The 21,955-nt window shown below is 45.9% G+C and overlaps 1 protein-coding gene across 2 annotated transcripts in view; it reads right to left on the bottom strand.

Annotated features, from left to right (window-relative positions):
• The window catches only part of LOC146833896 (carboxyl-terminal PDZ ligand of neuronal nitric oxide synthase protein-like), a 1,023,200-nt gene that overhangs the window by 156,941 nt on the left and 844,304 nt on the right, over window positions 1–21,955 (bottom strand). The gene's annotated exons all lie outside the window — the stretch shown is intronic.

A 21,955-nucleotide genomic window follows, 5' to 3' on the forward strand; every position in this document is an offset into this window, starting at 1 on the left:
GCTGTACCTCCATTGAAGGTGGATCAACCATGCTGGTGCTGCAGCATGAATGGATACGGCTCTCTAGCATCAAGAAGAATGCAGCAGGGCTGTTCCTTACCACATCCATCTGTGTGAAGACAAGAGGTCTTCATGCAGTGGCCTCCTGATGAGAGAGAGCCCTTGCACTTTTTTGTACAAATTAAGTACTGATCGCACTCCCAGGGTATGATTCAGCAAAGGAATGCCTTTGTGTTTGGCATCTACAGTGGCGCACTCTAAGTAATTTTGAGTTGTTAAATCTACTCTTTTACAGCAACTGCGAACACATCAGAGTTTATTTGCATTTCCTTTCTGTGGATGGTCTGTTAGCGCTAAAAGTGGTGTTTCAGTTATTCTGTGTAGAACCAGGTTGTATTTATCGTTACAGTACTAAATGTGTCTCTGGCCCAAGCAGCATCTGGCTGCCCACTCGCTCTTACCCCTGAACCCTCCGCTGAGGCACACGCATCTACCTTCATCCACATATCAGTGTGAGCAACACTCTACAGCATGGGCATTCTCAAACATTTTCCGCTGGGCCAAAAAGTTTGCCTGTTGTATGGTCGAGGGCCGCATTGATGGCAGGTGGGGGTGTAAGGTGGGAATAAGGGACACAGAAAGGCTGAATTGTGCATTATTTAAAAAGACAACCTGGGTTCAATCCTAGCTTCCCAATGAAATACACTTTTTGGTTAGAAGAGACCCTCAGATTTTGACAGTTGAAATATGTCTTTAAAAATGAAGGTGTTCCTACATTTAAATGGTGCATAACACCTTAATTACTGCCTTAAGCTTCAGTAAAGCTATAAATAATTGTGTGCTTTTTTATTTAACATATTTCTCAATGTTAGTGCTGAGGCGAGAAACAGCAGCCCAGTGTTGACCAGGGGGCCGCATGTAAATCAGGGGAGCCGCATGGGGCCCCAGGACATACTTTAAGTATGGCTGCTCTAGATTCTCCTTGTGAGGTATTAGAAGGCTCAATTCAAGTTACCGACCCCTCACTAGGCCAGTCACAGACAGCAATGTGGGAAACTCCTTTTGACTATCCAGTACTCCGAAATAGAGCCCACCCCCCTCCCCCCCTTGATTGAATGCTATACACGCTACAAAATTTGCATGAGATTTCCTGGATTTAATTTGTTTAAATTAGTCTCGGTTCACTTTATTCTTTATTCAGTTTAAAATAATCCAATATAAAAGACACAGTAAAATAAAGAAAATAAGTTTGGCTCATCCGAGAACCCAACAGGAATTTGCTAGTCGAAGGTTCAAGAAGTTTGTTTGAGCCGCCAAGGAGGACATCAGGATTCTGTGCTCGAGGTCAGGGTCTCCGGCGCGCCTCGCGCAGGGGGCGCCAGGTTCAGACGCACTGACGCGGTTGCGAGGGCCGCTGCTGACGGGAAGCAGTTGCTAGGTACCGAGAGCGGACGGTGCAAACAGGATGACGCAGCATGTCTTTATTTACAGAGAGTACCCTCTTCAGCATCTAAAGAGAATTCGGAGAGTCTGGCAATCCTGCTGTTTCTTTAATTAGCTATTGTGCTGCATGTTCTGCTTTTCAGGGTGCCCCATTCCACGTGGCGCACTCCAAAAATGAATGCGCTTTTCGTGGCTCAGAGATTTCGTATTTATTTATGCCTGTAACGGTTAAATAGGATTTTAAAAGTGACAGTGTTACGTTCCTCTTATGTCCCACTTGGGACACCGTTCTAGTTTGCCACTGTGTGTCCCTGCGCGGACACCATACTTGTGAGGTCATCAGCTGTTCAACTGTACCACTGACAGTTGACAGCTGATCGCCGACAATGCAAGTCGTCATTCGCTCCTCCCTTCTGGAGCATGTGTTGGTTTATGCTAATTAAAGGAACTTTCTACTTTATTCAAGTGTGAGCGCATCCTTAACAACTTGGCGACGAGTGCCAACACGGAACCCACATTGGCTGTACTGAGAAAGAAATTTCATCTTTCCTGCACAAGAGACTTGCATTTTCTTCAGTCGGATTTTCTTATTCCTGAACTTCTACTGGATTTCACCCGGAAAATAAGGCACTTGCTTTCAGTTTCACTGAACTTCGCTTTCAATCTTCGTGCCAAGCGGAGTGTCAACAAATCTCTTCCAGAACATTCGTTCCAGCTGAGGTGATTATTTCCCTTTTAACGTTTCTGGCTAAATATAAAAAAATATTCCTGTGGCGATTTCAAACAATTTGATTTGACTATTGTGCAGTGGCTGTTAGTAAGTAAAACCTTCGTTCCACTGAATGACATCCAACGGTTTCTCCAACCGCTACAACTGTCACCTGAACTGCCACTCGCCAACTGTCAATTTCACCTGACTCGATCCTCAGCTGCTTCGCGCGTCATCACGCTCCTACGTGATACGCGCCGCCATCTTGGAAATCCTACTTCCAGCTTTTAGCGGTCTAGTCTTTCATGCTGACGATCGCTACGACATTCAAGCTTCAATTTTCCTTTCACCGGTCAATTTCAACGCGCGCAACGATCTAAGCACTCAAACCAGCACCGGTGCAGCGCGTGCTCAAGAGAAGACCACACGGAGTATCAGGATTTTCCTGGGGACTTCAACTCCAGTAAGATATTCAAAAAATATTATAATTACAATAATATTGATCATAATACAGGCATCTTGGGGACAGTTTTACCTTTCTCACTTCCATTGGGTTTTCAAATACGTGACTTTCCACGCCCTTCATCTTACAAATAATTCACCCCCTCGCCTTCCATTACTTTCACCCTCACCATTCCATTAAGTGTACTTTCCTCATTTCACCAGTACTCTTACCAATTTTTTTTTTACATAACCCTTTGCCATGGCTTCTGGATACGTGTGGAATCTCGCACCACCAGAGACATTTTTAAGAGCAGGGGATGAACCAGTTCTCAAATGGGAAGAGTGGAGAGATTACTTTTTAAACTACATATCCACGCTGGAGGAAGATGATGAAGTAAAGCCTGAAAGGAAGTATAAATTACTTATGCATTCATTGGGGGCTGGTGGCATAAAAGTGTATAATGCCATAAACAAAAGGATTAGGGCCGAAAATGAAGGCGATGTTTTCCTTAATGCCATTGAGGACCTCAATACGTACTATAAACCCAGAGTATGCGTCGGTGTGGACAGATACAAATTTTTCCACCGAAAACAAGGTGACAATGAATCTATTGACGACTATGTGTCTGTATTGAAAAACCTAGCACTAAATTGTCGTTTCGGGGACCTACATGATGAACTTATACGTGATCAGATTGTAATGCAAGGATCTAACTCCAACATACAAGACAATCTGTGGGCTAAGGGAGAGTATCCTTTACAAAACATAATTGATATAGCCAGAAAGGCAGAACTTACAGGGCGTTGCGCCAAAGCAGTTCTGGCAGAGACGCAAGAGAAAAATAAAAGTGACGTCGTGGGAAAGGTGGTTGATAAAAAGATCTATAACAAAACCAATGTACATCAAAAAAACTATAGAAAAGTGTACAAGAAAAATGATACCAAAACTGAATTTCATTGTTATCGATGTTTGAGCCCATCACACTTGGCCAATGATCCCAAATGTCCAGCCAAAGAAAGTAAATGCACACATTGCGGGGTTAAAGGGCATTACGTGAAAGCTTGTAATAAAAGAAAACCGCAAAAAATTAAAATGATTGAGTACAGTGGGAACTCAAGCGACAGTGAAGATGAACATGATGACGTTAACATGTATGTACTATGCATTGAAGAAGAAAAGGGCGAGTACGTAGATGTAATAAACACCACAGGAAAAATAACCAGAACAAGAAAACCCATATGTCACATGACCATTGGAGGAATAAATATTGACATTGTGGCAGATTCAGGATCTCCATACACCATAGTCAACAAGCAAGTATGGAAGGATAAGTTCGAATCTAAACTAGGAAATGACCTAGAGAAACCAGACATAAAAATAAGGTCATTTACTGGAGAGCCAATTGAGGTTTGTGGTTACAAGAGACTAAATTTCAAATATAAAAGTCGCGAATCCGACAGTAAACTGTATGTCTCTGAAGTTGGTCCATCTGTATTGGGGTGGATGGATCAGGGAAGTTTGGGAATCATCCTTGATCCGAGTAGAGAGGATCCCGTTCTAAGCCTTTTTGATGACATGAATTACGCAGACTCTTTGCTAAAGAAATACCCCAAGGTATTTAGTGGGACTGTAAGAGAGCTCAAGGGATATCAACACAAGATACAACTTAAACCCATTAACACACCTGTGATACATAAATCGAGAAATATCCCTTTTGCCATCAGAGAGGAGGTTGAATCTCAATTGGACCAACTCCTGAACGAGGGAATTATTGAAAGAATCGATGCTTCTGAGTGGGTCGCCCCATTGGTCATTGCCAAACGAGCCAACGGAAAATTGAGGCTCTGCGTCGATTTGAGAGACCTCAATCAAAACATCATTGTGGAACAGTACCCACTTCCCAAAATAAACGAAATGTTGGCTGCAACCAAGGGTATAAAGTGGTTTTCAACGGTGGACTTGAAGTCTGCATACCACCAAGTGCCACTACATCGTGACAGCAGGTCATTGACGACGTTCATTACTCCACATGGCTGTTTCAGGTTCACCCGAGTACCTTTTGGTTTGGCCTCAGCGGCAGCTATGTTTCAAAGACTTATGAACCATGTCTTCAAAGGGATTAAAGGAATTTTACTATTCCAGGATGATATCCTGATTATGGGTAAGACCAAGGAGGAACACGATGAGAGAGTTGAGCAAGTCCTCGAAATCCTGGAAAGTAAAGGTCTCACTGCAGAACATTCCAAGTGCAAATTTGCATGTAAATCTGTAAATTACCTGGGCCATAAGATAACAGGTGAAGGTATTAGCCCAAAAATGGAATTGTTACAGGCAATTAAGGATTCCCCCATTCCATCCAACAAGGATGAAGTAAGATCGTTCTTAGGTCTGGTGGAGTTTTACTCCAAATTCATCAAAAACTTTGCATTGAAAACATACGATCTAAGACAACTGCTCAAAACTAAGAACAGATTTGAATGGAGCAAGGACTGTGAAACCGCTTTTCAAAACCTCAAGAACGACATGTGCACGGCTTTACCGTTGCAAGGATACGATTCGACCTTGCAGAACTATTTGACAACTGATGCCAGTAACAAGGGTATTGGTGCTGTTCTAACCCAAAAAGATTCTAAGGGCAATGAGAATACTGTGGCTTTCGCTTCACGATCACTAACTCCAGCGGAGGAAAAGTATTCCGTCATTGAACGCGAGGCACTCGCGTGTGTATGGGCATTGGAGCATTTCCGGCAGTATATCTGGGGAAGGATGGTCCACCTCTGCACTGACCACAAGCCTTTAGTCAAAGTGCTGACAACCAAGGGGTTATACACTGCATCCTCAAGGTTGGCGAGAATGTCTGTGCGCCTGTTTGACTTCGTGTACAAGGTGCATTACATACCAGGTGTGAAGAATGTCGTGGCTGACTATCTCAGCAGAATGCCTTTGAAGAACAGGGGGCAGACTGAAGAGGAAAATGAAGAAATGTGCATTGCTAAAATTTTTGATGAGGACAGCCGGTTGGAAAAAGACGAATGGTTCGCTGAACAGAGCAAAGATGACACCATCGTTCAAGTGATGGAAAAAATTAATAAGGGGTGGCCAGCAAAGAATAGGCTACAAGAAAAACTGAAACATTTTTGGGAAGTCAAGAATGAGTTGTGCCAGGAGGACGGATTTTTGATCAGAAACGGAAGATTCATACCACCGGAGTCTTTACGTACCAAAATTCTCAACGTATGCCATGAAGGGCATCTGGGTATTGTCAAGACTAAGAGCAGAGTGAAAAATATGTACTGGTGGCCAGGCGTGAGCAAAGACGTTGAAAGGGTGATCAGAGAATGCAAGCTATGCATGGACGCAGATAAATCACAAGTTCCATTTAGACCACCATTACAACCCATAGCTTCGCCCGCCATGCCATGGGAAAGAATTGGCATTGATGTGATGGGACCCATCACGGAAGCGCAGGAACAATGGTATGTAATAGTAATTAAGGATCACTTCAGCAAATGGCCGGAAGTAAAAATAACCAGTAAGCCAGATGCGCACAACCTGGTCAAATTTATGGACGAGACATTTACAAGGGAAGGTCTACCCAAGCAAATTATTAGTGACAATGGGGCACAATTCATGTCTCACATTTTCCAAAATTATATACAAAAACACAATATAAAACATAAAACCACATCTGTGTATCACCCCGCTGCCAATGGTGCAGTTGAAAGGTTTAATAGAGTGTTGAAGGGGACCATCAAACTGGCAGCGAACAATAACCTCGACTGGAAACAAGAAGTGTTGAAAACTGTATGGGCTTACCGCATTACACCAAGTGACACCACGGGTCATAGCCCATTTGAACTTATGCGCGGCAGAACGCCACTATCTAAAGACAACGTGGGGTGGATAAATGCTGCCAAAAGAGTGGAGTGGTCAGCAAGAGAAATCCAAGAGAGACTTAAGCGAGCCCAGCACAAAACAAAAGATTTTTATGACAAAAAGCACGGATGCAAGCAAGTAGAAATCAAGGTGGGTGATCTTGTAAAGGTAAGAAGGAGTGGTCACGTGGGAAAAATGCAGAATAGATATACAGCACCCTTGTCAGTACGGGACATTTATAGCAACTCAGCTCGCTTGAGCGACGGAAGAGTGTGGCATTTCTCAGCACTGTCAGCATACAAGCATCCTGCAAAACCCGAAGCTGAGTCCAATAAGGATCCTGTTCCGGAAAACTACAGGGATAATCTAGGTGCTGCCTCCAATGACAACAAAACATCCATGGACTTTTCAGACGACGAGTCTGACTATGAGTTCCCTTCAACACCCGTGACTGTGGAAAGAAGCGGTACAGGAACCACCATGAATCCATCAGATACGACTAAAGACACTCAGGCCATTAAGGAAAACAGGCGCAAGTTACCACCCACACCTCTTGAAGGAGATTCACCACAAGTCCGCAGAACACGTGCGGGAAGGTTGTTGGGGGCGCCCATGAAGCTCAGGGATTTTGTTTGTGAATGAAACTTACCTAACGTAGACCTGTCAACTCTTCCATAGTTCCCTGACTTTTACGTTGATTCAAAGGGGGGAAGATGTGTTACGTTCCTCTTATGTCCCACTTGGGACACCGTTCTAGTTTGCCACTGTGTGTCCCTGCGCGGACACCATACTTGTGAGGTCATCAGCTGTTCAACTGTACCACTGACAGTTGACAGCTGATCGCCGACAATGCAAGTCGTCATTCGCTCCTCCCTTCTGGAGCATGTGTTGGTTTATGCTAATTAAAGGAACTTTCTACTTTATTCAAGTGTGAGCGCATCCTTAACAGACAGCAGGGCCGGCTTTAGGGCAGTGTGACTGGTGCGGCCGCACGGGGCGCTGACCTGTGGAGGGGGCGCCGACCTCAGGGGGTTGCTGTGTTTAGCAAAAACGTATGATTGGGTAGATGAGAAGCAGTTTTGCCCGCTGGTAGGGACAGATTTCGAGAATGTGCTCATGGAAGTGGGGGCGCCTAAATGATTGTCGCACCGGGCGCCACCAGCACTAAAGTGATAGTACCGGGGCCTTTCATCGTTAAGCTTTATTTCCAGAGAAGACAATTATTTCCAGCGAGACGTCGAGTGCCCACTCGTGGTGGATGGGTGCATTGCAGGCGAATTATAGGTACGAATCTTGACCGGCAGTTTTGACTTTTGGGGACCCCCAATGAATGAATACTGGACTGACATCCGGGGAGCCCCAACTAAGCAACTGCTAACATTTGAACCTCAAAACAATACATACAACTACATGCATTTGTAATCAAATCTATACATTATGAAATGTTTTGTTTCATGTACAGACAAACGATATAATTTTTGTAATATTTGAATTGAAAGGATGGAGCAGTTCAAAATGTTAATTTATTTCTAAACAACAAAGCGATATGATAGGCTCTAGCATACTTCTTTGTCTTTTTTGCTCCTAATGTATGCTTCTTGCATGCCTGTTAGTTCTTTGAGGTCACCTATGGTTCATACTATTGTTCCCCGTGCGTGATGCTCCCACGAGTCAAGCTAAGGATACCAACATTGGGGCATATTTACAATGAGGTGATAAAAAATTATCGCCGCTTTAGCGGCCGTTTTCGGCCGAAAAGCAGCGATAATTTTAGCGCTATATTAGCAAGGTCACGCTAACGCGTGGAACCTTGCTTTAACGTGGGGATTTCTAACGCCCAGCTTTGCATCTCTAATGAGATGCAAAGTGGGTGTCCTGACCGGACATGATAGGAGAAATGGCGCTAAGCGACATTTCTCCTATCATCAAGCCCCACGCTATGAAGCATAGCGTCAGGAAAAGTAGCGATAACCCCTGTTATCGCTACTTTACTTACGCCTGCTTCAGGACTGACTTAGCCATGATATCCTATGGAAGGTGGATATCATGGCTAAGTTTGTGAGTCCCTATCAACTAGCTAACGTGAGATTATCGTTGGGTTTCCAGCGATAATCTCACGTTAGCTAGTTAGCGCTAGGATTTTCATCGCCGATGAGATAAGCGTTGCTAATAGCTCGCTATCTCAGCGATAAAAATCGGCGCTAGCCGGCGATAATTATCCGAGCGCTAAGTGCGCTCAGCGATAATTATTGCCGGTTGTTGTTGATATGCCCCTTAATTTTTAGCTCCGAGTTATAAATTCCTTCACATTTACAGAACATTCGACAATTATACATTTATCTTTGTTATGAAGAAATACATTATTAATGTGTGGCGGACCCAGCGGTGGCTGGCATCTGCTGGGGGGGAGGGAGCAAACAACATTTAAAAAAAAGAAAACCACTTACCTGCATCGTGACCGACGACGTCCTCCACACTCCAACCTCTTCTGCAGGGACTGCAGTGCAGGCTCCCAGCAAACTCCCTCGACCAATCCTGGCCTGCTCACCTGCTATTAACCAGCATGTGAACAGTGCCCTGATTGGTGGGAGCGGCATCTCTCGGCGCTCCCGAGGGCACTAGATGCCTGCACTTGCAAGTGCGCATGTCTGGCTGGCCGTTGCAAGACGGCCGTCCCAAAAGACATGAAAGACATGCACACTTTGAACAAATGCAAAGGCAGCCCTCTGCCCACCACTCCTCCCTGCTATCACTCAGCAGGCCCCGCCCTGGCCTGAAGCTCGGTTCAGGACGGGAAAATGAAAAATAAAATGCTGCTGAATTACCATTTCATTTTTCATCTCTGGGGCTTTGGGGGTAACTTAAGTGGGGCGACACACCTCTGCTCCAATGGGGAAGCCGCCTCTGGGTGGACCCCGGGCATCCAGAAAGCCCAGATTAAGAACTACTGGTCCAGAGGGCAGTACTGGTGAATGATGGTGTGCCTCTTGTATCTTCCCTTTATGAAAGGGCCAGGCAACAGGTGGACACACATGCGACAGCACAATTAACTTAAAAATGCAGATGGAGGTTTGATTCTACTGTGGCTGGGATTCTGCTTCCTCTGGCAGCAAAGGTTGCAGACATGGCAAGGAGTATGTTGTCGCCAGGAGAATGCGGGTCCTTTATTGAGCACAGGAAAACGGCTTTTGAGGCTGAGGCCTGTGAAGAGCGGCAATTAGCTCAGATTATGCAATTCACCTTCATACCGGCACCAATGGAGTCCTTGGCCATGGTCCTCTGGCCCCCTGGGCTTCGGTATGCGTACTTTTAAATACGATAAGTCAAAACTTGCATTGGAATTAACTGATTAACAGGAGAACGGATAATGCACTACAGAGCAGCTCGATTATCACTTCGCCTTGATGGGCATCAAATCGATATTTGTCTAATTTACTGGTTTGAAATACATACTGCATGTATATCGGTACAATATTTGTAGGTATGTGTCTACTGTGCACAGGGCTGGATTAACCATTAAGCAAAATAGGCACATGCTTAGGGCATAGAACATATGGTAAAAAACTGCAAATGGTGCAGCTGAAGCTAATAAATAGAAGTACACATAAATAAACATTATTTTCCATCTTACTGTAAGTTTTGTTTTATTTCGAAAAATACAATTTTATTTTATGGTTTATTATTGTTTATATTTTGAATAAGATACATATGGGGGCACGAAAGTCATTTAAGTGCTTAGGGCCTCTAAAGGATCTTAATCCGGGCCTGGCTGTGCAGAAGGCTCCCGGGCTAGCCGAGAGCTCAAGCCTCCTAGGACGTCATCACTGGAACGCTGAAGCTGGTGCTGAGGAGACGGAGAACGCTTGGGAGTTGCAGGACCCTTCATAGCAGCAGTTAGACATGAGGAGTTTAAGCAATGAAGTTGTAGGCCAAGAGATGTATCCGTTTTGACACTAACCCTGAATATGCCTTTTCACAGGTGACCCCTGGGTGGCTTCATTTGGGGCACTAGCCAAGGACTCCCTCTGGTTTATCCTCGGCTGGGTCCCAGGTACCTGAGACCATGAACTGTGTTTCTGTAGAATAAACTCCCCTCCTCCGTTAGAGCGCTGCATGTTCAACGGTGGACTCTGAGGCAACTGGTACCGGGTGATCACGAGGTTTCCATAGTTTGGCAGCAGTGAGGTGATTCGGCCCCTCGTTTCCTTAGGTGACCCAGGACACTGAGGTAGGACTGGGACAAAGTGAGGAAAGATAAACTGTGGGTGATTGTGGTTGAGAGAAGTCACAGAATGAGTGTATTCTACCAAAGTGAGAGTGTAGAGAAGCGACTGAGGATCCAGAGGGAACTTTCCTGTAGGCATGCAGCTCAGCTACACACAATGCATTCACTGGAGGTCGTAGGGAAGGGCATTGAAACAGAGACTGTGAGGGATTCTCAGCATGACATTGTGAAGGTAGCTTTGTACGTGAACGACAAGGCATTTGTAGTGACTACAAGGTTGCTGGATTTCATAAAAAGGTTTCTTCTTTAAGCGTTCCCAGACTTGGTTTTATTCCAAGTAATGTAAAAGCTTGAAAATGACTCATAAGTCAGAGAAGGGCTTAGCGTTAATATTTTCCATGAGAAGGATGCTAAAATAATCCGGTCAAACAGAGCCGGTTGCCACGTATCAAAGAGTTTGCCTGTCTGAAAGTTAAACAAAGGAGAGACTCCTTCACACCTACTTCCGGTGTGCATGGTGTTTAATTTAAAGCAGGAAACTGGTTTATGGTTGCAGTGATGTCTGCTTCTCTTGCATATTAAAGGGGGTTTTCAGGGCAGGCAATGCGGAGGCCCCATCATATTAAATAAAGGGCCACGCAGGAAAGTTTGTGCACTGCTTTCATTGAGTAATTTGTATCAGGAGTTCAGGATGGCTTAGCTTTAGGATATTCAGAGTGAAACCCCATCTGCTGGCTATACCCCACTGCACATTTAGATGAAATGTGAAAGCTCTTCATACCACTCATTGGCTGCACAACTCGTACATGTGTGCATGTGGTGACAAATAAGATTGCAGGAAATACAACAGTAACAGGCACATCTGTGACTTGGGCTTAACGGAGGCGGTCCACCACTAGAGGAAGGCTGTGCGATAATCACATGGTCTTTGCTGGGTGTCTTCATGACGAGGGCCGGCTTTAGCACTATTGGCGCCCGGTGCGACAATCTGTATTGGTGCCGTCCCACCCCATATGACAGCTTCCTCGGACTCCTTTACTACCATCTGGCAAACAAGTACGGAAATACCCTCTACAGCCAAACTGCAGAAAAGACTCCAACGCATCCAGAACGCCTCCGCACGACTCATCCTGGACATCCCCCGCCACAGCCACATCTCCAGACACCTGAGAGACCTGCATTGGCTCCCCGTCAGCAAAAGAATCACGTTCCGCCTCCTCACCCACTCACACAAACCACTCCACGACCTGGGCCCCAGGTACCTCAACAACCACATGACCTTCTACACTCCCACCCGCCAACTACGATCGACCAACCACGCCCTCGCCGCCGTCCCACGCATCCGAAGAACCACCATGGGAGGAAGATCCTTCTCCTACCTGGCAGCCAAGACCTGGAATTCCCTCCCCATCCATCTCCGCCTTACCCAAGACCACCTCTCCTTCAGGAGGCAGCTGAAGACCTGGCTGTTTGAGCAATAGCGGACCCCCCCTCCCCAGCGCCTTGAGACCCTCCGGGCGAGTAGCGCGCTATACACATTTCTTGATTGATTGATTGATTGATCTCTCCATTGACCCTCTCTCACATACATTTCATTTGTTTTGACGCGCTGGTAAAGACTGGCTTTACTAATCCATTCAGCTATCCACATGAAATACAGATCTGTTCTTTGCAGCAGGCACATTAACCCTCTGAGCTACTTTATGGAGGGTCAAAACTGCCACTAGACAAAACTCCAATCTCTCTCTAGCAGGAACAATAATCACTAGAGTTATCTTGACGAATGTATTGCACCTGAAAGTTGGACACACAAGGAACTCTGCAGCAGGTGCTTTTAAATCTTAAGTTCTTTCTAAACACAGCGCCCCCTCTGAGGTCAGTGCCCCCGCCCCCTCCCAGGTCAGCACCCAGTGCGGCCGCATCAGTCGCACCGCCCTGAAACCGGCCCTGCTCATGACTTGGGCTGTGCTGATGGGTCTGTGATTGTGGTCATGCAGAGGGTGCTGTGATTGTGGTCATGCAGAGAGTGCTCTGTGATAAGTTGGAAGTATTAGTCAGTGTGGGCAGCAGTGGAGCTATGGAATCAGACAGGAGACAAAGTTTGTTAAAGTTGATCATCTCCTTCACGTGTTTTGCCAGCCCCATGGTTCTGGGGGATCCGGCATGCTCAAGCAGATCAGCTACCCTTCTAAAGATGGTGCATTGTCCTAAGAACCCTATTGGAATTTCTCAATCCAAGATAAAGAATGACTATTTCCTGATGTCATTTTGTCTTTGAATCCTACCTAAGGGAGGCAATCACCAGAAGTTGTCACAACACATTCATTGTCACAATCCTCGCACGCTTGTTTTCTATTTTTTATTCTTGATTTTAAAGTTGATTCCATTTGGAGTCATCTTGTGGATTCTTTGCCCTGGCTCTTCTATCTTCCTGGTGTCAGGGAGAGTAATGTTTGTCTTTTCTACTGCAACTTAAGCATTCATCTCATCAGACTACCAAGGAGGTTTTTTTACATCCATGTTTTTTCTTCCTAACTAGGTCTCTCTTAAGGAGACACCTGACACCTTTCATGTGTCTTACATTGGGCAGGGTGACACCTTGGCTACACCTTTCCTCAGGCAGTCAAGAAGGAAACCCAGCAGAACGTTTCCACAGCCAGACCTTGACAGAGTGCAACGTCAACAACACCTTACATTCACACATGCGATGGATGCCCCTAAGGACCTCGTGTAAGAGTTACAACAATGACACCTTGAGAATTTTGTGTTACAACAGACCTTACTGTCTATATCTGCTGACATCACAGTCGTTTCCTCCAATGACCCATTCTCCTCTGTGAAGCGTGTGAAGTTAAGAGAATTTCATAATTCTCGGACTATTCAGTTTGCTTTTCCTGCACAGTTTAATCCCGGTGAAGGTAGGTCATCTTTCCATCCGCCTTACTGGGTCTGCATTGGCTTGGGCTACCACTGAATTCAGATGGCAGTAAAGACAACACAGAGTCCTCCAATTGCAATGCACACCATTGTGTCCAGCAAAGCTAAAGGTCCTCTATCAGGGAAAGTCCATTTTGTTTCAATACACTGGAGGAGGCATGGGCCTGGCTAGAGGAACTGCCCCGACTCCCACCACGAACAGGACAGGGGCCTGGACCACAAACATTCCAGTACAAGGGTGCTAGACCCAAAGACAAACTGCAGAGGCAGTGGAGGAAGGGCCGCACATCTGCACAAAGCAGAAGAGGGACTCTGTACCCAACAAAGGGGCCAGGCCGCGGAAGGGGACTGTCTTCAGGCACCGAGGGAGAATGAAGGCAGACCCCAAAGAAAGCTAGGGGATTCAAACTGTTAAATATCTCCTGATCAGGGGAGTAGGAACTATCCTCAGACTCAGAAGGACCGCACCCACTCGCAGAAGCAATAAGAGTCCTGGAACAAGGCACCGAAAGTCAGGGATCGCGTTCGCAGATTGATGCCCTTGACCCAAGACGACAAGGTCCTTGAGAAGGCAACTAGGGTGATGGACACACACCTATTACACACAGTACCCCTGAGAGCTACTGCTTGAACTCAGAGTACTGTTTATATAATTGTCTTGCTCTCAATTCCCTTGTTTCTTTATTTGCTTTTTGTTGTTATGCTAAGAGTTTGGGTCGTGAATGACAGAAGGAGGTGGGGGACTGACCTCTCTATCTTCCAGCACACAGTTGATCTAAGACGATGCGGTTAAGTGTTGCAGGGAGACAGTATGGGGCGGGGAGGGGGTTTATTGAATGTGGGAATTTGAACTGTTCCTTCTTCTCTGTTAGTTGTGATTGTCTTTGGATGGTACACACAGACACAGTGTCTGTGAGACACTTTAGTACCAGCAGGCAAGGTTACCAGAGTCCTCCATGGCATTGACTCGATCCCCGGAGTGCAAGGGTCTCTCCATCTTGACATGGAATGTCAAAGGCCTGGGAAATAAGAACAAGCGTGGGTTGGAGGCATATTACATCAAACGCACACAACTGCCCATATATATGTTGTAGGAGACACACCTACAGGGAACCCAGTGCTGATTCTTGGAAAAGGTGGCATACACAAACCCTGGCACATGCAGGCTATACATCTGGGTCCCGGGGAGTGGCAATTGTGGTTAAAAAAAGCTCCCCTCTTTCCGGTGGCCCAAAGCTGGTATGACCCTCAGGGCAGGTACGTGGAAGTTAGGAATACCTGGGAATGAAAGGTGATTACCCTGGTGTGTGTTTATGCCACTCCTCGGCTGCAGACCCCCAAACTAACTAAGGTTATAGATATTCTCTTGGAGGCACCCTCCTCCCTCCATATCATAGGTGGGGATTTAAATTATGTAATGCAAGTGACACTTGATAGATCCGCAGCAGCCCCACCAACCATCCCTTTGGCTCGATTTATGAGCACAATGGGGCTGTCTGGCTTATGGTGACGTAAGCACCCATGAGACCAGCAATACCCCTATTTTTCAGGGGTGCACAAGGCATATTCCCATGTAGATGATGTGCTCATACCTGATGGTGATGTGGGAGAGGTAGCTCAGGCACATTACTTAGCCCGGAGACTATCAGACCATTCGCCCCTCCTCATCAGATTGCGACCAAAACCCAGACATCAAGCCACAGAGTGGAAACCGAATGCCTGGGACCTGTAAGATAGAGAGGTGGACTGGGGCCTCAGGGTAGACGCTAAGCTCTTTTTTACTGTAAACAAAGAGACAATTACCTCCAGTTTTTGACTGTGTGGAGGCATATAAGGCAGTTTTGAGGGACAGGGGCAAAACCTGATCTCCAAAAGGAAAAAGTAGGGGGTTGCGAAATTAGAGAACCTTGAGCGACAGATGCTTCATCTAGAGGAACAATCAGTTGCCTTATCGGACTCAGGGATCCTTACTATGGAGAGAATACCGCGATTTGGCGCAGGACAATGTCAAAATGCAAATGTTAGCGACATTACACCGGCTATATAAATTGGATGATAAAGCAGGGAAACTCCTCCCGAAGGGGTACCCCATAAAAATGATGCACAGATTATACAGGTATTCGTTCAATAATACAAGTCGCTCTATGCAGCACGCCCCCTTTGCAATCCCACAGATATTGCTCAATACCTGGTTGACGCCCCTACACCAATTCTATGGGCAGAATCTGTGGAGGCACTTGAGGGTGAGCTCACTCTCAGTCAAGTGCAAGCTGCCATCTCTAAACTACAGATGGGTAAAACCCCGGGACCCAACGGCATCCGGGAAGAATTTTATAAACGTTACCTAGATCTCCTGGGACCTCACCTGTTGAACCTCTACCAAGAAGTGGGTGAAATGGGTGCTCTCCCCCAGATCTCCGGAAGGCCACAATAACGATATTGCATAAGGACAGCAAACACAGAGAAAGGTGCAAATCATATCGCGCAATCTCACTATTGAATACAGAAGTCAACATTTTATCTACTTTATTGGCGACACGTTTGTTGCAGGTTTTAACGCCACTTATCCACAACGACCAGTCGGGCTTAAAGCCAGGACGTGCCACCGAGTTGAACTTACGTTGTATGCACAACTGTATGGTGGGAGAGAAGGACCGAACACCCCATACGTTTTCCTGTCCCTTGACACAGAGAAAGCGTTTGATGCGGTGTACTCGCTGTTTTTAGAAAGTACACTGATTAAGTTTGGATTTGGGCCCAAATTCCGGAACTGGGTGGCAGTGCTATATCATGACCCGATAGCAGCTGTAAAGGTTAATGGGATGTTGTCCTCAAAATTCCCTATTAGAAGTAGGACAAGAGAGTTGTCCCTTGTCCCTGTCCTTTTTGCACTCACTGTGGAATTCCTGGCCTGTAAGATACAAACCCACTCTCAAATCAAAGGATTCTGGACCACCCCCAATGACAACATAGAGGAGAACATTTCTCTCTAAGTGGATGGCATCCTTTTACATATAACAGAGCCCTTGACAACTATCCCAATACTATTTCAAATACTAGAAGTGTATGGGCTGCATTAGGGAGTAAAGATTAACTGGGATAAATCTATGTTTTTCCCCTCGGGGCCTGCACTGGACTTGCCTTCACTACCCGAAAGCCTAAATGTGGTGGCTGAGGTTTTTATATACCTCTTAATTTTTATGACACCCCATGGAGAAGTGTGCCTTAAGCATAATTTGAGGAGAATAGTGTCCTACTTCCAGACAGATGCGGAACGATGGACGGATCTCCCCTTCTCATTGTTAAGACAGGTAGCCCTCTTTAAAATGATCACCTTGCCCCAGCTATTGTACTCCCTCCAGAATACCCATTATCTGCTCCCACAGACCACGTTCACCAACATCAATGGGGAGGTGAGATCTTTAATATGGAAGGGAGGACATCCCTGAATAGGCCTTAAGACTTTACAGTGCAATTCATAAAATGGGGGGGGGTAGCCCTTACAGATATTGAGGCCTACTATTAGGCGGTATACCTAATCCCCATTATTCACTGGTACATGCATCTCAGGAATACCCCACATATAGGCTAGAAAGGGCTCTTTAGGAGCCGCGTTCACACCTACACTACCTATACAGCGGTAAAGGGATTCGGAGGTTGCTTCTGGCGATCCAGGTGACCCTGGACGTTTGGAAAAGGGCAACGAGGGCAATTGGCTGGACCCGCAGAATTACTAGGGAGACACAGTTGTGGAGGGGTATGTGGCTTAAAGAGATGGGAATTTGGGACATAGGACTTGATTGGAATTTCCACTGTCTGAGACATCCCAGAACATGGAGCGCTTAAATCCCTAACGACTCTTAGTAAAGTATACAACTTATACCATTTCCAGTTCCTCAAATATGCACAATTAAGACAATACTGGCTAGCGGGATGGGTTGGTAGGCACTGAGTGCATTCCAATATGCACCATTAGAAGGGAGACTACTACAAGAAGAGCTGACGGGGAGCCATATACTCACTTATAAGACATTGAACATGCCTGACAATTTGGTTCAGCTTCGGGAGCAGTGGGAGTGAGACATAGGGGAATTAGAAGACACTGATTGGGAAGCTGCCTTGATGCACATCAGGGAGGTGCCCATTTTGTCCTGACTGCGCCTAATTCAGAATGAAATCCTGCACAGGGTCTACTATGTCAGATATAGACTACACACCATGGGCAGGGCAGCAGCCCCATGTCTTCAATGCCGAGCAGCAAATGGTGACTTTATACACACACTATGTTCCCACATTCAGGTCTATTGGACCAAGATTATAAAAGAGCTTAGTGCCATCCTAGAATGTCACTCTCCCGACAGATCCCAAATATATACTATAAAGAATCCCAAACGACGTAGATGCTAAACTTCCCTAAATTATATTTAGGGCCCTGGACCTGGTTGTTGCCACGAGCGATGTGACCAGGGGGTCGCAGGGGTACCCACTATCCAAGAATGGAAGCGAGGGATGGTCCTCTACATGGCAGCAGAGAAGGTCACATATCACAGTAGGGGCTGCCCTCGAACATTTGGCAGAGTATGGGGCCATTGGATAGAATACTTTGGGCTGGGCCTGATAGATGAGGCTAGCACAGAACCCTGCACGTCTCACGAGCGTTATGATCAACCGAAATGAATACAACGCATTCTTGGCAAGGATACGATGGTGCTTGGTCAAAAATGTACAGATTTTATCAAATGAGCTTGCTGCTGCCTGGGCAGCTGTGTATTGTGTAATTGTCCTCTGTACAAGCCTACCTCTTGATCTGCGTCAGGAGGGGGATCTTCTTCGTTTTCGCCACAAGCTCACAACTTGGCTGTTTGTATAATTGATCGGCGGCCTTGGGGCTCCACAGTTGGGTTTTGTCACTGGTCTTTTTTCTTTTAGCGCCGGGACACTCCTGGGAGTAGCCGCGCGCTCTATAAATACCCAGTAACATTAACATTAACTGTTGTCACTGTTTGAATAATAATGTGGTTATTAAGGAAAATAAAATGTAAAAAATTTGGGGAAAAAAGAATGCAACAATGCCTCACTATATAGTCAACATGTGCTAAATGCATATTTGGAAAGCAAGGGTTCATTTGTTTGGCCTTTATCAACTTATGCTGTATGAACAACTCCAAATTAAATTATGGAGCAAGTAGCAAAGATAGTGATGAACATCCCTTTTAAATATCATAGTAAGATAACATTCAGACCTGCCCTTGACAGCCTAACTCGATCAGGTGTGGGAAGTGTGTGTGGGGTGTGGGGCAGTGGCAGAGGCGGGCGAAGAGGGCATGCAAACGTTTTATTTCTAGTCAACCAAATCCATCTAACAGTGCTCTGTATTGTTGTCCTTTTCCTTTAGGAACTGTGTAGAGACCTTATTGAGCAAAGGGACTCCAGACCCTTCTAAATCAAGTGGCAGCCTTGTTAGCAGCCACTTCTAAGCACCATGAGAGCCCCTACAATAGTCTCACTTCTGCCTTACAAAGGTATTGGAGTTTCAAACTATTGGCTGACCAGAGGAAGGGAAGGCCTGGCACTTCGGGCTGGATTGTTCCCATGAGGAGCAGGGTCAAGACTGATTTGCATATGGCTGGGTCCAAACGGGGGTGGTGCAAAGTGAGCAAAAGAACGATGGATTAAACGCACATCTTTGACTGGGGGTGAGTGGTTGAAACGTTTCAGCACTTTGTCCATCATCTTCTTGTGTTTGCTATGACCAGAGGAAAGGCGCATGATCTTTTGCTTGTTATGGAGTCAGGTTTTAAAAGTGTGAGTCATTTCAAGCCAGCCTTGTATCTTCCAGACTCCCACATTGCTACCAGGTTCAGACTGGCCTATAGGGCAATCAGACAGTGACCAACTGGTTGGTCTGACAGGTCAGTGTGTAGGCTGGTTATCTGGCTGTTTGAGGGCCTGTTTTATGGGCAAGTTTTACTGTTGATTTCCCTTACATTAAAACACACGCTGACTCCGGCAACTACAAATTCACGCTGACTGCGGCAACTGCAAATTCATGCAGTCTTCCATGTAATGTAATGTAATGTAATCTAATGTAATGTAAAGAGGTGCTTATATAGCGCTCTATCACCCGACGGGTATCTTGGCGCTTAAAAAGGAGAGTCCCCGCCAGAAGTTAATAGGGGCAGCAGAGGTGTAAAACAGGAAGGGAGGAAAAGAGAGATAATATCAGAAGGAAAAATTACTCCAGCCTAGGGAATAAAAATGTTTTCAACTTTTTCCTGAAATCCATAAGACTTTGGACCTGACGTAGATCCAAAGGGAGAGTGTCCCATAGCCGAGAAGCAACGGCAGAGAAGGATCTGCCACCTGTTCCGGACCGCCTGAACCTGACTACATTCATCAGAAATGCAGAAGCAGAACGAAGGTTTCTAGTTGGAGAATACCAGCTGAATTTTCTTTGCAGGTACTTTGGGCCCATTCCATGAGCTGCCCTAAAGACAGTGCATAGAGCTTTGAATTGAATTCCCTCGTGGATCGGCAGCCAATGAAAATCTCGCAAGGCTAATGTGGTTGAGGTCCATCGCTGCCTATTTAAAGCGAGTTTCGCTGCAATGGCCTGTATTCTGTACAGCTTCCCGATAAGGGTGTTAGGCGCACCCAGATATAGAGAGTTGCAATAATCAAGTCTGCTGAGAATTATGCATCTCACAACCTGCGTTCTAGCAGAGTTAGGCAAGAAAGGGAGGGTCTTTCTCAGCACTCGGATTAGCGAGAAGCAAGTGCCAACCGTTTTGTTAACCTAAGAATTCAGTTGGAGATCCTGATCCACCATCACCCCCAGAATGCGTACTGTGCTAGAAGGGGTAATAGGTGCGCCAGTAGGGGACAGTTGAAAGATGGGTAAAACAGGCTGATCAGATCTTCTGGAAGAACACAAGACCACTTCCGTTTTAGAGCTGTTAAATTGTAACCAGTTCTTCTTAAGCTACTTCGTGTTGCTAGTCATACACTCGTGAAATCTTTCCAAGGAAATGGAATCATTCCCTTCCAAGGAAAACACGAGCTGGGTATCAACCGCGTAATTCACCACCTCCACTCCAAAAAACCTAATAAGCGGAATGAGAGTCTGCAAATAGATGTTAAAGAGGACAGGACTAATCCCTGAGCCCTGCGGGACCCCTGTCGTAAGGAAGACTTGTTAGCGGAAAACGGCTGAAGGCACACTGTCTGTGTCCTGTCTGTTAGATAAGAACAAAGCCAGTCAAGGGTGCGACCGGTCACACCCTGGTCTTTAAGTCTCTCCAATAGTATACCGTGGCTTACAGTGTCAAAAGCTGCTGACATGTCCAACAGCACCAAGATCACTGATTGGCCACTGTCCGCCCGCATCCTCGTATCATCAAGCACAGGAACAAGTACTGTTTCAGTACCGTGCTTGGGCCGAAAGCCAAATTGCATCTCATCAAGGAGCGAATACTCCTCAAGATACTGGGATAGAGACTTACTGACGATGCGTTCCAAAATTTTAACAGGATATGGCAATAATGAAATTGGCCGATAGTTGGCCACACACCCGGGGTCAAGCAAGGTTTTTTTTTTTTAGGAGAGGGGTCACAACTGCTTCCTTCCAGTTTTTAGGGACCTCCCCTGTACTCAAGGATAGACCACAGATCTGTCGTAAATAGGGAAAGAGCTCGGCCCCGTATTCCTTCCAGATTCTTTGGGGAAGGGGGTCCAGGAGGGACCCAGAGGAGACACCCCTGGCTAAGGTATCAAATGTTTTCTCGGCCGGAATGCGAAAGCAATCCAGAGTATGCTGGTAGTGTTTTAAAATGGTAGGGTTGCTGGGCTTAGAGTCTGGTGATGGCAGAGAACACTGCTCAGCATTGGACAACTGACGATCAGGTTCTTCCACCTCTGTAGGTGGATCAAAATCCCTAACTATCTTGTCGAATTATCCTCCAGATAGGAAGCTAACTCATTGCATAAAGCTTGAGTAACAGGAATTTTGTTATTAGCACATTCAGGTTTAGACAGACTCTTTACTACGCTGAATATAGCTTTGGTGCTATTAGCTGCTACCTTGCAAAACATTTATACAGCGTGTCCTTACAAGGGTAAAACTGCCCTAATTTGCAAACATAGGCTACTTTTTTTGTTGCTTTCCTTTCACTAATGGGGATCACTTTTGTTGGGGTGCCGGACCTGTTTTCTGACCCAGTCTGACCCTGATTACCAAGCAAATCAGGAATTGATTCCTATCAATCCAGTGTTGTTTTAATGTGTCCCTATCCCTTTACCACCGTCTCATCTGGCCCTACCT

This window comes from Triturus cristatus, chromosome 4_2 (assembly GCF_964204655.1).
Source record: "Triturus cristatus chromosome 4_2, aTriCri1.1, whole genome shotgun sequence".
Lineage (NCBI taxonomy): Eukaryota > Metazoa > Chordata > Amphibia > Caudata > Salamandridae > Triturus > Triturus cristatus.